At 40.9% G+C, this 19,694-nt stretch overlaps 1 long non-coding RNA gene across 3 annotated transcripts in view; it reads right to left on the reverse strand.

The window, feature by feature from the left end:
- LOC138739762 (uncharacterized) overlaps positions 1-16,601 on the reverse strand; it is a 135,260-nt gene extending 118,659 nt beyond the window's left edge. For 2 of the 3 annotated variants that reach the window (XR_011342400.1, XR_011342399.1), the window contains exon 1: positions 16,547-16,601. This is a non-coding gene — a long non-coding RNA (uncharacterized lncRNA). The remainder of the gene's footprint in view (positions 1-16,546) is intronic. The other variant, XR_011342401.1, reaches the window with a different exon arrangement.
- Positions 16,602-19,694: the final 3,093 nt, after the last annotated feature.

A 19,694-nucleotide genomic window follows, 5' to 3' on the forward strand; every position in this document is an offset into this window, starting at 1 on the left:
GGGGGGTGAGGTGGATGAATTAATTTGAAGGTTGACGTAGACTTGATTAACCAAATGACCTCCCTTTATGTCAAAAGTAAATATATAGTATAATCAGAATTCCATGTTCTCCATCACCAACGTACCAACAAGGGGCTCATCAGCTGAAGAACCCACAGAGGCTGCGGGCTGTTGGTGACTTGCGGTCAAAGGACTCACACAGGCTGCAGGGTTCTGGTGACTGGCTCATGCAGGCCAGGTATCAGAAGCTTGATCCAAGGGGGTACTGAGGGCATAAAGAGCTACCGAAGAGGCTTCGGGTGCTGAAGGCTTCCTGATCATAATCGGAGGCTGGGATCCAAAGCTCAGGTTCCCAATGGTTGAAACCGGAATCCATGCCGCTGCAGAGGTGGCTGGAGGTGAATATACGGACACTCAGTTAGGCCCTGTTATAGAGTTTTAAAAAAGCGACTGTAAAGGTAGAGATTCTCCACCCTCACATCACTGACCCTACCCTCACAAATGCTCCGTGAGCGGCTCCAAGACGCCGACTCCCATCCTCCTTTAGGTTCATGGCAGAGGTGGAGCAGAGAATTTTGCCTCGCTTTGTAAATGTACTGTCAGGGGTGGGCCGATGATGCCGTCAGCCCACAACCCAAGACTTCGTACTCGCACGCAAACATGGCAGTATATCAGAATGAATATCCACGGCACAATCAATCAAACTTAATAATTAATGAAGATCTTGGAAGTGAGATGTCGTCACCCTTTGCCCATTCCCGTCACATTCAGACACAGATGAACTGTTGCCCGAACCAGTCACATTCCGCTTTGATTCTGCTGCATTCCCATTTCATTGCCTTTGTTCTCCTTTGCCATTAGTTTTAAAGCTAGAGGTTTGAAGATGTTGAAGAATTACAAACACTACCCAAGTCAAGCATCTTTTACCATGTTTTATTGGGATTGCACTGTGTAATCTGGTCTGCTTTAAAATAATCTGTGATACTCTGAGCCTGACAAGATGCAGGAGGCAACGTTGTTGAGCGTGGTTTTAATGGTAACATGTCTTTGGTGCTTTTATTGTGCTGTAAGAGGCGGCGGCTCCACGCTGACTGACAGCCGAGTCTCCCGCAGACAAATCTCACTTCTCTCTCCCCCCCACCCCCCTCCCTCCATGAACCCCTCACTCACTCAGGGTGAAGGGGCTGGATGGGGCGGAGCCACACGGACACCTCCGGCCACTTCTCCGCTTCCAGCGCTGAGCCGGAAGGGCAGTGCCAGCAGAAGAAGTATCCACAGCCGTCTTTGTTGCCCATCATTCCCCCACGCAGCTGTCACTGCTCCACGTTTGCCAGAGCAGTTCCGGGGGGATGATAGGTAACGAAGACACGTATGTTGGACCTCTTGCCCTGCCTCCATCGGCTCCGGAAGATGCCACGAGGCGCCGATCTTCATAAAAGGAGGCAGGAGCAGCCTTTCAGGGCTGCTCCATTCAAAGGCAGGTTCAAATTATTCCCCACGCATGGAGCCAGCCTCTGAAGGGACTCTCTCTTGTTTCTCTTTCTCTTATTGTTTTGGGGCACCAGGCAATGTTCGTGGTGACTCTTTGCTTGCCTTAAGACAGACAAAGGTTGAAGTATATCCATAGATTTTAATGTATTTTTATGTGACAATAAAAGGAACCTTTGAAAACAGAAAAAAAAACATCTTTCCTCAATCTGAAGAATTCCTTTTATCCTTCCTCATGTAAACCAGGTGAAAGACATTACAGGACTGGAGTGGGCTTACTTCATTTACAGAGGGACAGAACTTCTTCACTTAGTAAATGCTTTTGGGTAGGAGAGGAGAACATTATTTTCCATGATTGACATCTGAACTTGCTGTTCTTGGGAAGAGCCTGTTTAGATCCCTCTTCCCAGCTCACTTTTAGCATAATTAAGATGCAGTTCTCAAGCGTTTAATCATTTTCACTTCTCCTGATGATTTAAAAACATTCTCGTTTATAACTAAGCCCGGAGTGTGCTTTATTCTTGGCTCCTGATCTCAGTGAGTTAGCTGCTCACAACTTGAGGCATGATCAGTACCAGAGACGTCAGCGCACTTCCTTGAGGGATGGGAAACAAAAAAGAGGATCATTACCTCTTACTGCCTCTCTAATAAATCTGATGAAAAGTGTTCTTGCAAATATAAGGCTCAAGTGTGTGATTTCTTGTCATTAACATAACGCTATTAGCGTAGCCATTACCATAACACTATTACAGCACCAGTGACATGGGTTCAAATATGGCGCTGTCTGCAAGGAGTTTGTATGGTTTCCCTGTGAACTGCATGGGTTTCCATAAGGTTCTCTGGTTTCCTCCCACTCTCCAAAACATAGATTAATTGGGTGTAATTGAGCAGCATGTGCCTCAATATCCGAAGTAGGCTTCTACCTCATTGTAAATAAATAAAATAAAAACATTTAAAGTAGCTTATTGTGTAACATGCCACATAGAGGAATGTTGCCTGTGGGACAGCCAAAGTCCTTGCAAACACTGGGTGACATGTGTGACCGTGTTATATAGTCAGGAACTATTTTGTAACCGCATAAGAATACACCCTTCTCACCGTAGTAAATGTAGTGCACCATTGTGGGGTGTATGCATATGTATATAGACTTGTGTGACCAGTTTCCTGAGATGATGGAAGGCATCAGTAAGTAAAGACTCTCTTGTTATTTGAATCTTGCATCTCTATATTATTTAAAAAAGCCTCCCAAATAACTCAGAGACATAACGGACTACATCCCCAAAATCAAGAGAAATAAGGAAGTTAAAAGATGGAACTTTAGCAGCAAAACAGATGCTGAACTTTCTGCTAAATAATGTCCAGTTGACTCATGGTAAATATGTACCCTGATGCTATTTTTGTCTTCTTGACTGTAAAGCACAAGTGTGCTGGGAGACAGAAGGGAATATTGAAATACTAAATAGATATTTTGGATATATTCCAACCTCCACCATCACCCAGAGTAATGCATTCCAGGCACCCACAACACTGTATTTGCTCCTCCTGCCCTGGGAAAAAAGCGTTGGCTGTCCACCTATGCCTCTCAGAATTTTGTAGACCTCAATCAAGTCACCTTTCATCCTTTTTCACTCCAAAAATAAAAGTCCCAGCTCTGCCAACCTTGCCTCAATCCAATACAGATAAATCACCCTCTCCATAGTTTCTACATCATTCCTATAATGAGGTCACCAGAACCGAACGCAATGTTCTAAGTGGGGTCTCTTGATCATTTCCCTGCCCCCCCCCCACAATCTGGTCCCATCTATTATCCACCAGCCTTTGCCTCATCTATTCCTCTCAGTTCTGTGCACGGGCTCTCTTTCCTTGATACTCTCCGTCCTAATGCAGGGTCTGTGGTGACATGACCACCAGCCTACTGCAGGGAGCGACCACCTAAGGGGGCTGACTCCACCTGGCTGGCTGTCAATCATCCTCCTTGGCCAGTCACTCATGGACCCATCAGGGCAGAAACTGGTGTACAGACTTTTAATGGATTAAAGCCTGTTGTACAATTTTTGCTGAATTCTTGTGCTTGCACCACAGGGTCTCGACCTGAAACATTGACCATCGCTTTGCCTTCAAAAATACTGTTTGTCCTGTTGAGTTCTTCCATCAGTTTGTTTATTGCTTCAGATTCCGACATCTAAAATCTACTGATTCTCCTCTTCTTCCCTGGCACAACCAGGGCTCAAATCTGCTCAACTTTTAAGGAAAACTTTGATTTTGCTTTTCGAAACTTGAACTTTTATCTTGCTTTTGCCCTGTTTTTGTCCCAGCACCACTTAGCTCTATCATTCACATTCATCAAGGAAAAGGCTTTGTCTTTGAAATGGTAAAGAACAAATTTTTGGTAGCAATGGAAGAATATAATTCTTCCCTTTCACCAGCATTTTATTTCTCCCCCATGTTTAAGTTAGCAAGCTGGGTGGCTTTTAGAGGTGTTAACCAGTCACATGGGAACTGGTTTCCTTTCTTTCGACAGAACAAGTCAAGATCATCCTCTCCCCTGCAAACATGTTAAAACCTTGTGGGAGAATTTCTCTTTCCCCACCAACCCCCCCCCCCCCCCCTTACTTCCCCTTTTTACTTTCCCTCACCGTTGGAGTTTTAATTGGAGCACTTAGCACCTAATTAAAGCCCATAAACTGTACCCATAAACGTAAACGTTAATAATGTTTAAATGTTTTATATATATATAGATATATCTATATATCTATATATATATATATAGATATATCTATATATATATCTATATATAGATATATATATATATAGATATATATATATCTATATATATATATCTATATATTATATCTGGAATGTCATCTCAACCTATGTTTTTCTACAGATGTTTGCAAAGGAAGCTACAAAGTCTGAGACACTTGACTTCAAATTACATTAAGATTATTTTAGTTTAATAATTTGAGTTCAGAATTAAATTTCAGATTTATTTATTGTCAGAGATAACATACACGACCTCACATACAACCCTGAGATTCTTTTCCCTGCGGACGAGGCAGAATTACCACTTATTGTTGGTGCAAAAAAACTGTACACAATCTACACATGTAAAGAAATAAAGAAATGTAAACAAACTGACTGCAATACAGAGAGGGAAAAAAATCAATAAAGTGCAAAGGTAGGAGTCCTTAAATAAGTCCCTGATTAACTTGTTGTTGAGGAGTCTGATGGTAGAGGGGTAGCAGCTGTTCCTGAAACTGGTGGTGAGAATCTTGTGGCCCCTAGACCTCTTTCCTGATGGCAGCAGCGAGAGCACAGCATGTGCTAGGTGATTGCTGCTGCCCTCTGATGGCAGCATTCCCCATAGATGCTCTCATTGGTAGGGATGGTGGGATATAAGGGTATAATTTGACCCTTATGAGTTAAATATTTGTGAACATTTTTGTTTGCCTCATCAGCTTAGCAAACTCAAGGTCAAAACTCTTATGGTGTGGAATTCAAGGAAGTATGCAAAACCTACAGTCCTTCAAAATTGCACCCACAGGAATTCTACAGGGGCATGTGGTGAATTGCACTGGTCATCAGTCATGGGGAAGCAATGGTAATATGGACTGTGAACTCCTACCAAAGGTAGGCAGAGTTGATCGATCATGACACATTTGATGCCAGCGCAACTTTTGTCAGATCAAGTCTGCACTCAACTTTTAATGTAAAGAACCAACAAGGATTACCCCACCAATGCTATTTGCGGAGATCAATTACTTCTTCCAGGTTATTAGCTCATTAACCTTCCTCTGCATATGGCAGAGAGAGAACAACTTCTATGTTTTAAGTTGTGTTCAATAAATATTTCACTCTACCCTATTAGTTAACATTAACATCATGAAATCCATCATCAAAACCGATTTTAAGGTTGTAAATATCTCAGACTAAAACCTAGTGGGTAAAATCTCTTATAATGTAACCCCACCCCACCCCCCCCCCCCCCCACCACCACCTCAGGTCCATCCCAATAAGTACACACTGCACTCCCTCTTCAACCTATGTCTCCTTCTCAGGGTGAGACACCCAGGGACAGATATTATTCTTCAAGGGTGGTCTGAAAATGATGTGTGTTAACTAAAAACAATTCTATTACTAAGGTAGTACAGGTAATAGCCAAGTTTACCGTCTTCTGACTTTACAAGTACAACCTGATGAAGCAGCATTCTCCAGTCCTTGGTGCAAAAAAACTGACATTCATCTTATCTTCTTTGTCATCAACTTTCATCCTGCCCTCCAATTCACCTGCATTATTTTGAATACTTTTTTTCTGGATCTCTCTGACGCCATCTCAGGAGATAAACAATGCATCGATACCAACTATAAACACGTAGATTCCCATAGCTACCTTGACTACCTCTATTCCCATCCTGTAAGGACACCATCCCTTTCTCTCAGTTTCTCTGATGCATCAAGATGGGACTTTCTATTCTAGAACTCAGCAAAAGTGTCCTCTCACACATTTCCTCCATTTCCCACATGGCTATTCCCAACCTGCTCTCCTGGATGGAACAGAAAGAAAGCTCCTTTCTCCCACTCTGCAAGCAAATAGGGCCCATACTGAATCATTGGAGGGGGGGGGGGTCCCAAAGGATCCCTTTTAGTGCAAGAGCAGATCACTGACTGGATATGCTTTGCACCAAGTGAATCCCAACTCCCTGAATTCTTTCCACCAACCACTGACCATAATTCTGAAACATAAGTTTCACGTCGACAAGAGAAGCCAGAAATCCATTCATTTAATTTGCTTCCCCAGGGCCCAGGTTGAAATTTAGTGCAACATGAAAGAATTGAAAGAGATGGGCAGGAGAAAGGAATCGAGAACAAACTCTCATGGCATAAGGAGCGGGCAAACTTAAGCAAGAAAGATATGGTTGATCTCACCCTTATGAGTGAATAGCCAAAAAGTTTATTGTCAAGTTTTTTTTTAATAATTTGCAATTGAATGCAATGTAATTATATTGTGGTTAAAAATTTATAAAGTATTCAAAAAAAAGTTCAAGTTTATTGTCAACTGATTGGACAAGTCCAACCCAATGAAACAGTGTTCTCTGTGCAAAAACATGCAGGCACACTACCAGACATAGCACACTTACAGACAAAGAATACATGTGTGCAGGACAAGTATTCTATCTATAAAAATAAATATTGTTTGTACAAATGAAAGCCTCAATGAGCAGTTCCTTTGATTGTTCAGCATTCTCACCGCTTGATTCTCTTTAATTGTTTGTGCAGTGCATGCTTACAAAAAGGAGAAACAGCTCAGCTCAGAAGAACCCGAGACCATTCACTTTCAGCAAAGGAAAGACACAGCAAAAGCCATGGGAATAAACTAACTTACAGACTTAATGAAAACAATAGAACAAGCACAAGCAAGCCAAGATAAAAAGATTAACAAGCTAAACACACAAACAACAAAAGACCAACATCCATGGGACAGTAAATCCAAAATCTGAAAGCATAATGACACCCCCCCCCCCAACCCCCCACACACTTCTGCTTTCCAGAAAAAGGAAAATAGGAGGAAATGCAGTCTCTGGAAAGGCAGTGGCACTTGGGAGGGATCTCGATCAGTAGCACAGGCAGGGAGAAGCCACAAAACATTGATGACAGCCATATTAGACATCAAGGGGCTTGGGAACCTTGTGGCCATTAGAATCACAGTGGACACAATGAAATAACCACACAAAGTGTTTTTAGAGTGAATCAAATGGATTTACTCTTCATCACCCGCACAGCATTTTAAAACCAATGGTTTTCAATCTTTTATTTTCCATTCACTTTCCACTTCAAGCAATCCCTATGACATCGGTGCTCTGTGATTAGTGAGGGATTGCTTAAGGTGGTAGGTGGGTGGAAAGAAAAAGTTTGAAAACCACTGTTTTAATCGTCCCTCATTGACTCGTTATGTGCACGGTTTCATAACTCCAAAGGAAATGGGCCAATGACAATTTTTTCTCAAGCCAAATATTTCAGTAACATTTGGGTCTAGAGCAGTGATTCTCAACGTTCCCTTCCCACCCACATCCCACCTTAAATAATCCCTTACTAATCACAGAGCACCGATGGGATAGGGATTACTTAAAGTGGCCTGTGAGTGGAAAGTAAAAGGTTGAGAACCACTGCTGTAGATCATTAGTTCAGGCCTATAAATTACTGATCCAGTAATATATTTGCAATGCTCACACATTCACTACACATAAAACATCTCTAAAGCTTTCCAATGTTCGACTTGCAAATAGTTAAACTTTTCTTTAAATATGGTCAAACAATCAGTTTATCATGACACGTAGGGCCCATGATCTCGGGACAAGATCAGGAATTGGTTGCAGTTACATTTAAATTTTAATATTTTTTTAAAATTTAGACATGCAGTATGGTATCAGGCCATTTCGGCCCATGCCACCCAATTTACACCCCATTAAACATTAATGTTTTTGAAGGGTGGGAGGTAAAGCGGAGCCCCCGAAGAAAACCCACACAGACTCGGGGAGAGCGTTTAAACTCCCTACAGACACTGCAGGATTCGAACCCTGCTCCAGCCCCGATCACTGGTGCTGCTATGCCAACTTCAAGGAAAAATGTAGGCAGAGGAAGATGTTTTTTTGATCTCATAAGGCGTCCCTAGCCCACCCTACTCCACACACCCACCTGCTTCTGGCAGATGTTCTGGTCACCAAAGTAGAGGTCATCCCAACAACTGAAATGAGCCAATAACCAATGGTCAGGAAGCAGTCCTGTTTCAAGGGCCAGCCAGCTTTTATGCGCAGATGGGACAGGTACAAGAAAAATGATCATCCCTCCTGCTGAGTTATTGGGAGTCTCAGGGGCTTAGCTTGTATGATTCTTGATAAAGAGCATGGCAACAATACTACTGTTTTTCATGAATATGTGATCCAAAGGGACTCAAATGTAAAGTGAAAAAGGTAATTAGATTGTTCAGTAACATTTAAACTATAAATTCACTGTGGGTTTTCAGTAATATTTGAACGTTCAGTTCTGATTTAATTTTCTCATCTGTTTTCCTTCAAAGAATATCTCTCTCATTCACAGTTCTGAGAATAAATAAAATTAGTCTGAGCTAGAATTACTTCCCCCCCACCCACCCCAAAAAAACATCTATTTGCTGAAATAACATTTTAAGTACAGGTACTGCACTTGATTGAGAATACTTAATGATGTAAAAAAAATGTCAATGCGAACAGAACTCTCTTGAAACACATTGCATCTGGGTGTGTTATCTGAAAGAATTCTCCACTCTACCTTTATTTCCAGACTGATATTTTCTTTCTGTCAAGCAGATGTTCTACTGCTGGGGTTTGTTTTTTTTTCCTGACATCATTTACCAATAATTATAACAGGCCCTATTCTAAACAGCAAATTATTTTCTTTTTCAAACATGCAGAGGGAAAAGTTAGTTGAAGAAAAGTGGTAATCAGACTGCCCGAGGTCATCTGATGGTATATTGCTGTTGACTTCGCTTTATGTTCTACCAATGTTAACTGTTGGCTTAGATGTTGGAACCACGACACTGTTTAATTGAAACAGACCTTAAACCTCTGTTTATTCAGCCACTAAACCTAATTACACTACTTGCCAATGGACAACAGTTTGTTTGTTTAAAAGAACTTTGAATTCAATAAAATGAATCTTGAGGGCTAAATCCAATGTGCTCTGTAGTGGATTTTGTACACATATATTAAAGATAATTAATTGTGTGTCTAACGATAAGAGTGGTACAGTTATTGTCAGTTGATAAATAATAAGTGATGTTGATACTCACTTTGAGCCCTCTAGTCAGAGAATCCCAACCCACTTGTTGAAGATTGATTTGTTTTGTAATTGGGCCAATAATGAATCTGAACTTTAGCAGCAGATCAGAATGGTGAGGGGTAAAACCTGAAAATCTGCAGACACGGTGGTTGAAGTAAAACCAAACAATGCTGGAGAAAGGGGTATGGCTGGTTGGTGGGAGAAATGGAATCTCTGTATGGGTTAACCATCCATCTGCATCATGAACACTGTTGAACACAGATTGTGGCAAATGGAAACAGGCTCTTGGATTCACTCAATCTTTGTGTCAAGGTAGATGATAAACTTTTCAACAAGGTCAATAATGTTACCTCCAATGTAGAATCATTCTGATCAACAACTTTTAAAGTGAATTAATTGCATTTGATTCAGTTGTTCTAACTGTGGCTCTTCCATCAAAGAGACAGAATGTTTAGTGAAACCTATTCTTTTACAGCACCAAAGACCAGATCATTTGCACAGCACAATCCATAATGATTGTCTCACACAAATGCATTTCAACTTCCAGTGGTACCATGGCCTCATTGGGAGACGTAGAAAGGTGACGAAAATGTGACCATTGTAATTTATCAATCAAAGAAAAAAAAATCGTAAAAAGGGAACACACCTGGCAGTTTTTAAACAATGATCAATGGCCAACAGAGGTTTATTTTTCAAGAACTTGCATAAACAAGTCCAGTAACTGTGGAAAACGGAAGCAATTCCTTTTGGTCTCTCTGCGGAAGTGAGAGGCAGCGTTAGACCATTATTTTAAGATCAGTCAGCTCACACACCCTTCTATGATTAAATCCGATCTCTATGATTGCCCAAAAGCCTTTTACATGGCTCAACCTGGATTTCTTTAATTATTTTTAATCAAGCTACAGGCACTCAAATAGAAGTAGATGTAGCCAATATGTCCAGAAGGTCCAACTGTATTTAAATGGTATACGTTTATTTCTATTTGTGACCAGAAATTTTTGTGTAGTAACTGCAACTTATGACAAAATGAAGGCCATAGTTCACAGAATAGGACTCTCATTTTCCATAACAAATAAATAAAAAGTCTTGGTAGATGATCAAGATAACAACATAATGTGGAGAAAAAGGGAAGCAGACTCAATAACAGAAATGTTGCTATTTCTCGTACATGATATACAAGGAGGCCATTCATTTCAAGTCTATGGCAGATCTCAGAGCATTCCCATCATTCATAGGAACATAGGAAGTAGGAACAGGAGTAGGCCAAAAATGGCCCATCGAGCCTGCTCCGCCATTCAATACGATCATGGCTGATCTATATTATGACCTAACTCCACCTACCTGCCTTCTCCCCATATCCCCTAATTCCTCTATCATGTAAAAATTTATCTAACCGAATTTTAAATATGTCTAATGAGGCAGCCTCAACCACTTCCCTGGTTAGAGAATTCCAGACATTCACTACTCTCTGGGAAAAACTATTTTTCCTCATCTCTGTCCTAAATCTACTCCCCCGAATCTTGAGACTGTGTCCTCTCGTTTTAGTTTCCCCAGCCAGCTCAAAAAACCTTCCTCCATCTATCCTATCCATACCCTTCATAATCCTATATGTTTCTATAAGATCTCCTCTCATTCTTCTGAACTCGAGTGAATACAATCCTAGATGATTTAATCTTTCATCATAAGTCAACCCCTTCATCCCAGGGATCAACCTAGTAAACCTCCTCTGGACCATCTCCAAAGCCAGTATATCCCTCGCCCTTTGTTTTCTTATGACCTAATCTCTTTACGTAGTCCTCAACATGATTCTCATTCTCACCAGAAATATTAAAGGTTTATTGTCTTTGAAAATTACCCCATTAGAACATCATTGGGGGCCATTGTCAGAAATTGGGGCATCAGTGAAATCCATGGCAGTCGGAGGGTTTCATACAATCTCCACATGGGGGTGATCTAAGGTTAGGATAAAACCAGATTGTTGGAGGCAGCACAAAGTGATAAAACAATGAGAGGCCTGCAGGTGACTGCAATGTTGTCCCTGTGCTACCCTGTGCTGGTCGCCCTCCTGTTCTCGGGAACAAAGTGATTTTGTGTAACTGCTCCTCGCAACATTGATCCAACCCTCAAAAAAATTTTTAAAGTTCATGCAATAGGTGAAATATCAAATATTCATAAAATTGTATCAGTCGAATTAACCTGAATAAAGTACACCATCCCTGATTATGAGTGTGAGATTTTATGGTTATAGACTTTACAAACTGGTGTGAGAGATAATAGAATATAGGAAGTAAAGCTAATATGAATGAAATAAGGAATACGAGACTAGATTAGAGGAAGTTAAGTAAGTGCTGTCACGTCTCCAGAAATGGAGGACCATCGCCTTCCCAAGATCGTGTTATATGGCGAGCTCTCCACTGGCCACCGTGACAGAGGTGCACCAAAGAAAAGGTACAAGGACTGCCTAAAGAAATCTCTTGGTGCCTGCCACATTGACCACCGCCAGTGGGCTGATAACGCCTCAAACCGTGCATCTTGGCGCCTCACAGTTTGGCGGGCAGCAACCTCCTTTGAAGAAGACCGCAGAGCCCACCTCACTGACAAAAGACAAAGGAGGAAAAACCCAACACCCAACCCCAACCCACCAATTTTCCCCTGCAGCCGCTGCAACCGTGTCTGCCTGTCCCGCATCGGACTTGTCAGCCACAAACGAGCCTGCAGCTGACGTGGACTTTTTACCCCCTCCATAAATCTTCGTCCGCGAAGCCAAGCCAAAGAATTCCAATAAGAGTGTGAGGTAGGGTTACACAAGTATAGAATAAGGGTGATAGAAAGAATTAGCAAGTTCTGCAGAATTAATAAGTCCTGGGGGATGAGATGTGTGAATAAGGACAAAGGCAGATTCATGAATAAGGACAATGACAGGATGGGACCCAGACAGGATACCCCATGGTCTTTCAAGTTTTACAGAAACTGCACGTAGGCAGACAGAATTACCAAATGCCAAACCAATCCAGGAGGCAGAAGAATGTTAAGGGGGGGGGAGGGTATCTCTACACTGAAATGAACTGTATAAAAGTTGGGTGAGCCCCAGTATGTGTGTGTGTTCCCAGGGTAAGGGGAAGCACCCAACTTTGCACTTTTGTACAATAAATGTTCTTTGTTCTCAATTTTTGTCTCGAGCGAAATCTGTGAAGGTACTTCTGTTTCTCACACTGGACTTCCCACAATGTTCACACTTTTAACACAATGCAGACATTGCTGGTTGGGCCGCGTCCGTTGCATGAAGGATGGTAGGTTGCCAAAAGACATCCTCTACAGAGAACTAGCAATAGGCAAGAGGAGCGTCGATCAACCCTAGCTTCACTTCAAGGACCTCTGCAAGCGTGACAGGAAATCCTTAAAAATCAATGCAGAGTTCTGGGCAGATGACCGCCACAAATGGCGAGGTACTCTTCATCAACCACCGAGAGGAAGGTGAAAGAGTGATCTTGAATCAGTTGGAGGAGCGGAGAGCCAAGCGAAGAGTACAGCAAACAACAATGCCCTATATTTGCTGCAACTGTGGCAAGGCCTGCCATTCCAGGATTGGCCTCCATAGCCACAGTCGGCGCTGCTAACCAGTGACTACCAGAGTCGCAATACCCATGGTCGATTATGACCGACGGAGGCCAAGAACTCTACATAAGTACATTGTACAGGTGCACTGATATGGCCACACAGGTACATGTGTTTAGTAAAATATTTTGCAGATTGTTTCAATTAATAACATTAGCTGATCAAGCTACCTCTTAAATATAATAGGAAACATTTACTCTCCTGTTCATGTGATGAGGCTCTTTTGGAATGACTAACATTGATTGCGCCAATGAGGCCAGGTTGCCTAGCAACCACCAGCTGCCGAATAGTGATTTATGGAAATTGTGTAAAGTCAATGTTCCATTGAATGTTCAGTCTTTACACCCAATTTATTTATTGGTTTTCAATACTTTCCCACAAATGGCCTCAGCTCTATGTAACAGAACCAAGGAACTTGTCGCGTGCTGTTTTTTGAACTAATCATTACTCCTGGAAAGAGAAGCGAATGACGACTTTCACTTCAGAACAACTTTGGCCAAATTGCACCAAATCTACTTACTGCATATATACAAATAACAGTATAAATGATGTTCTATTTCATTTAATTGATTTGGCATGTATAGATCTATGCACAAATATTTTGGGTCATTGGCTTACAAAATGCAACAATCTTTGACAAATCTAAATCTTATAATTTTGACATTTCCAACGGTGAGATTGAATGAATAATATTTAAGCAGATTTTAATTCTGCACCACTTTCTAGGTCATATTTGGCGTCATCATTCCAAACAAGCACGACATTTTCACAGTATGCTATCTATCCTCATTATTACAAATCCTCAGAGACTTGCAAATGAGGTCTTATTGGAAGTCTATCTTAATATTAACTATATTGGAGACTTCCCTTGAGGGAAAAACAACTATAAAATCTGACTTTGTACTAATGGGGGTTTTATTATATGGTTGCCTGGATCTGGGCATGTGTGTGTGTGGTTTTTTTGTTGCACAGTTTAGCTCATGCATCTTCGAAACTTATTTTCATTTCTGGGAGCTCACATTGCTTGCAAAACAAGATTTACATAAGGCTAGGATGGAGGTGGAGCGAGGAATTAGAAAAACTAAAACAGTTTGTTCCAAGGACAATTGAATATAAACATAGAGAGATTCTGCTTCAGAAATACAGCCATACCTCGACACGCACAATCGAGTCGCATCTGATCGCAGGTACATCTGGGGTCTGTGGTGTTATGGCCACCAGTCCACTGCAGGGGGTGATCTCTGTACCTGCAGGAAGACCACCTAAGGGCTGACTCCACCTGGCTGGCTGTCAATCAGCTGACCTGAATAGGCCCGCTAGGGTGCTGCCTTCACCTGGCCAGCTGTCAATCAGCCTTCCTGAACATAGACCTGAATCGGCCCCTCCAGAGCCAGTCACACGGGAGCTACTGAAGCATGAACTGGTGTTCAGACTTACCTGAATAAAGCCTGAGTTTTGTGCTTGCTTGCCCTCAGCGCACCACAGAGTCACTAAAAGAGCCTAATAAAAAATTTTTAATTTACGCCAAGATCGATGTTGGCGGGCGCTAGCGGACGTTAAGTCACAGCTTTGACATGTGGGCTCAAAAGGCCACAACAAAATGAATGCTCTGCCAGCTGCACCTCACTTACAGTACATATATGTACTCAAAATCTATATGCATGTAAGCACTGATAGAAACCATTCCTGAGGAATTGACAAAGAAAGAGTTGCTTGAACTGGAAGAGCAGGCGCTTTGCAGGAGCAGGTAGCAAGAGAGAAGGAAGAGGAGGAGCTGCCAAAAAGATTCAGTGTGGAAGGTCGAGCAGAAATGTTTTTGACCTTTAACCTTTTCTCTTCGACCTGAAACAGGCAGAAGACATGGAGCCCATGTCTAGTTGAGAGGAAAATAAGTGATGCAATTGCTTGCTGTAGGCAAACAAAAAGGGGCAAACCAAGCAAACCGCATGAGATATACCTTGGAAAAACACATCTCCTCTCACAGAAGAGCCCCAGCCGGGTCCTTCAGGTGAAGTGACACTGGAATTTCATGATGGCCATGAGGGTCCAATTGAAAAATAAAAAGATAAAGGTAGCAAAATATTAAAAGCAGGTGCTCAGTGAATTCTTTGGCTTTTACTGATTTTGTTGAAGACAAAACTGTACCCTGCATTGTCCATTAGAAGAGTTGCTGAACAGTCCCTACACTCTGCAGCTGCCTTCACGTCATACACTTCAGCACCAGTCACGGTAAGTGCAGTACACATACAGTCTAATTACTATTATTACCTGCATATGTATATTTTTATAAGAACTGTACAATATTTACATTAACTATGGTATTTAGACACGTGTATGTACAGGGCAATACGTATGTGTGTTATGATGTACAGTATATTTCGCCTATAATAATAGACTTGCGCTCAAATTGATTTGCATCCCCATTACCAGAACATAACCCGGACGCAAGCCAATCCATGGCTGTATAGGGTATTGGTGAGAGCACAGTTGGAGCGCTGTCTACGGTATTTGTCTCGTAATTCAGTGGAGGGTGTCAACATGTCGGAAGCAGTTCAGTGAAATTTTTCTAGACAAATACTGGAATGGGTCACTTGTCTTTGAGTTAAATGTTAGGCTTGCACTTGCTGGAGTTTAGAAGAATGAAAGAGGAATATTTAAGATTCTGGCTTTAGATGGAAGAGGAGATAATATTCCCTCCTGTGAGACAATCCAGAGCTAAGGGTCACTGTTTCCAAAAACCTCTTAACCCTGTCACTCTGTGTAAAATCTATGCACTGGTCCACCACAATAAGGTACTTTGTATATGTTAGTCAACTTCAGTAGCAGCAGTATAACACTTCAATCAATCCACTTGGCATCTCAACGTCCAATCTCAATGTGCCCTTACCACAGTTCAATCAGAAAACGCTGGAAGTATTTGTCATCTCTGTGGGGAGAAATAATGTCAGAGCTTTTCACCAGTAGATCATCAACCTAAATCACTAATCTTGTTTCCCTGTCAGCAGGTACCACCTGACTTCAAGATCATTTCCGGAAGGTTTCGTTTTATATTCCCGGTTCTCAGAATCCACAATGTTTTTGCACTTTTTTTAAAGCCTGAAAATTGGCCTGACCAACAATTTTCAAATTAATGTACGATGGAACAGAATTTCAGCAAGTTCAATTTTTTTCCATAGCTTGAGATGGAAACTCCTAAAGCTGTGTTTATTTTGTAATTCTTCAGATGAGTGATAATAAAGGGGGAAAGAAAAACAAATCAATTTCTTATTTCATAAAACCAGATGCTGCACTTGTAAACACGTTTGACAATGCTTAAATTTTACACAGTGTAACAGTGTAAAAGAGAGAAGTGTGTGTTTCATTGGGGCTTTCATCGTTTTGCTGGAATTGAAGATGAGATTGTTTTTCCCAACTTATAATTACAAACATACTCAGCAGACTTGCAGGAAAGAATGCTAATCCTATCTCAAATGAATCATTAGGTGATTTGGTAAAAAAGAAATAATATAAACAGTGAAATCCAGAGAAGTAAAATACTGAAGGGAGATTTTCAGTCAGAATATAAAACAAACTCTGAAGCAATTAGCAGTCTGGGATTACGTGCAAAGAAGTTGTAGGCACCACTGACCTTCACTCAAGCAGATCTGCACCCAGACTCAAAAGCCTGTGTTTGTAGTCTTTCCCAACAGGAATCAAAGGTCTTTTGCTCACTGATTGTTGTAACTGCTGGCATATCCAATCATCTCAGGGCATTCAGAACATCACACTCAGAGACGCCCATGATTCAATTTTGTGGTGTATTCCAGGCTACACATTTCCTGACCAGAGATAGTCATTGATTCAATATAAACATAGGGTTTCTCTGAACGATAAGAGAGAGTAGATACATTTTGCTCTTCACTGAAATGATTTTTCACCAAATATCTAGATATGCTTTTGTAATTTTGCTTAAATATGTTGCGAACATAATTGACAGTTATACATTTTTAAATCTTGTAGATTTAAAAACCATAAAGTAATTCACCATTATTTATAATTAAAATTTCAAAATATCTAAGAATTTATTATTCACTATTTTAAATGAATTCTCAATGAAGAACTTGCAGTGTAAACGATTTTAATGATAATATTTTCAATACATTGATGGAGGGAGTGAGCAAATTTAAGTTCTTAGGAGTCACTATCTCGGAAGATCTCTCTTGGATCTAATAAAGAAAGCACGTCAGCTCCTCTACTTCTTCAGGAGTTTATGGAGATTTGGTATGACACCAGAAATCCTGGCAATTTTTTTTCCTTTTAGACATAAAGCACAGTAACTGGCCATTTAGGCCCACAAATCCATGTCGCCCAATTTGCACCCAATTAGCCTATACCCCCGGTACATTTCGAACAGTGGGAGGAAACCAGAGCCCCCAGGGAAAGGCCACACAGACAAGGTGAGAGCGTACAAACTCCTTACAGACAGCATTCGATTCAAACCCAATTGCTGGCGCTGTAAAGGTATGGTGCTCACCGCTACACCGACCGTGCCACCCTATGCCAACTGTGCCACTCTGATGTGTGGTGGAAAGTGTGCTGACCGGCTGCATCACGGTCTGGACTGGGAACACCAACTCCCCTGAGCATAAAGCCCTCAAAAAGGTAATGGACAGAGCCCAGGACATCACAGGCAAAACCCTCCCCACTATCGAGAACACCTGCAGGGAATGTTGCATTTGGAGAGCAACAGAAATCATCAAGAATCCACACCACCCAGCACACGCTCTGTTCTCGCTGCTCCCATTGGAAAAGTAGTATAGGTGCACGAGACTCACACCACCACGTTCAGCAACAGCTGCTACCCCGCCACCATCAGACTCCTCAATGACAAACTCAATCAGGGACTCATTTAAGGACTCTTACTTGGGCACTTTATCGATTTTTTAAAAATTTTCTCAGTATTGCACGGTTTGTTTATATTTGTTACCTGTTTACAGTTCTTTATTTGTTTACATGTGTATGCAGGATGCAGTTTATTTTTGTATTACCAAGAAGAGGTAATTCTTCCGTGCCCACAGGAAAAAGAATCTCCAGCTTGTACGTGATGTCATGAATGTACCCTGACAATAAACCTGAAATTTGAATTTAAAGGCCTTGGAAAACCTTTATTCAGTCATCTAAATCATATATTCTCAACAGGGGCCACAGCACATTTACATGAAAACCTTGTTTTCTTATCACTTAACGTGACATATTTAATATTTTTATGTAGTCAGTAGGAGAGAAGTACAGAAGAAGCCAAGACCCGACTGCTTCACTGGGGAGGGAGAACTATAAACTTTGTGCAGAATGATTAGAAATTCGACAGTTGGAGAAAGGTTTGGGGTGGCTGGTCTAAATCATGAAAAGAAATGATTTGGGTAACCGAATGATTTTCCGCAACGAAAATGTTGAGGTTTTCAATGTATCAGTTATGGACAGGTTTTGTGAAAATTGGTGATTTAGTTGACAGTGTGCACATTTATTTCAAGTGAGTATAAAACTTCCATAGATACTGCCTGAAAACCGTGGGGTGGCCCTGTTAGCATAACCGTTAGCACAAAGCTGTTACAGCGCCAGCGATCAAGACCAGGCTTCAAATCCCACGCTGTCTGTAAGGAGTTTGAATGTTCTCGCCACGTCGGCAAGAGTTTCCCACAAGGCCTCCGGTTCCTCCCACCAATCGAAACGGACCGGAGGTTGTAGGTCAATTGGGTCTAATCAGGCAGCATGGGTTTACAGGCTGAAGGGGCCAGTTGCTATGCTATAAACTTAAATTTAAAATCTAAAAATAAATATCTGTGCCTGTTGCATTCCCATTTCTCAAAAGGTGTTTTACATCTAAAACTTGCACTGGTACACTCAGGCTTTCACAGTTGACAAACTGAACCATTCATGAAAACCTTAAAAATAAAAGTTGGCTTCAATGAACTAAACATTCCCAATTACATTAATCTCCAAATGAATATTATGAAATTCTGCTTTATACTGGTTAGAATAATTTATGTTATCACGAGTAAGTAATAATGTTATAAATATTCATATTTTCTATATAATACCCTGGGAATTTTCAAACACAATTTAATGATAAATAGTCACATTTTCTTTTTGTGCCAAAACAATGTTATATCATTTAGAATGATAAGAAATCAGATAGTGTTTAAGAAATTCTTTCTCTGGTCCATTTTACATTGGGCTGCACTATTTTAATCATCGGGATATGAATTATTTATCATTGCATAATCCTTTTGAAATGGTATGTTTTGCTGGGTATTTTCTAAATGCATTACAATGCTACTTTGAAGGACTCAGTACTTGAATCATGCAATCATTTTGCATGTGATAAGATCAGCAACATGACACTTAAAAGCTGAGCAAGTGTTTTAGCTGAAAAGTATAAGCATGGTAATATTTATTGTCAAAACTGAGGTTAGATAGGGACATTTTAAAAAGGCAATAAGCCACAATAATCGTGCCTATTTTTAAATTATTTGCACTCCTAATCATTATATTCTTCAGTCACCCACGACATATTTATTCCTTACAACTTCCAATGCTGAATTCAATTTCAGATTTATTGTCAGAGGACATACATGACATCACATACAACCCTGAGATTCCTTTTTCCTGCGGGCATGGCAGTATTACTACTTATTGGTAAAACATGTAAACAAAGAACTGTAAACTACCTGACTGTGTAATACAGAGAAAACAAAAAGAAAATCAATAAAGTGCACAAGTAAGAGTCCTTAAATGAG

The sequence above is a fragment of the Narcine bancroftii genome, chromosome 7, assembly GCF_036971445.1.
Source record: "Narcine bancroftii isolate sNarBan1 chromosome 7, sNarBan1.hap1, whole genome shotgun sequence".
NCBI lineage: Eukaryota > Metazoa > Chordata > Chondrichthyes > Torpediniformes > Narcinidae > Narcine > Narcine bancroftii.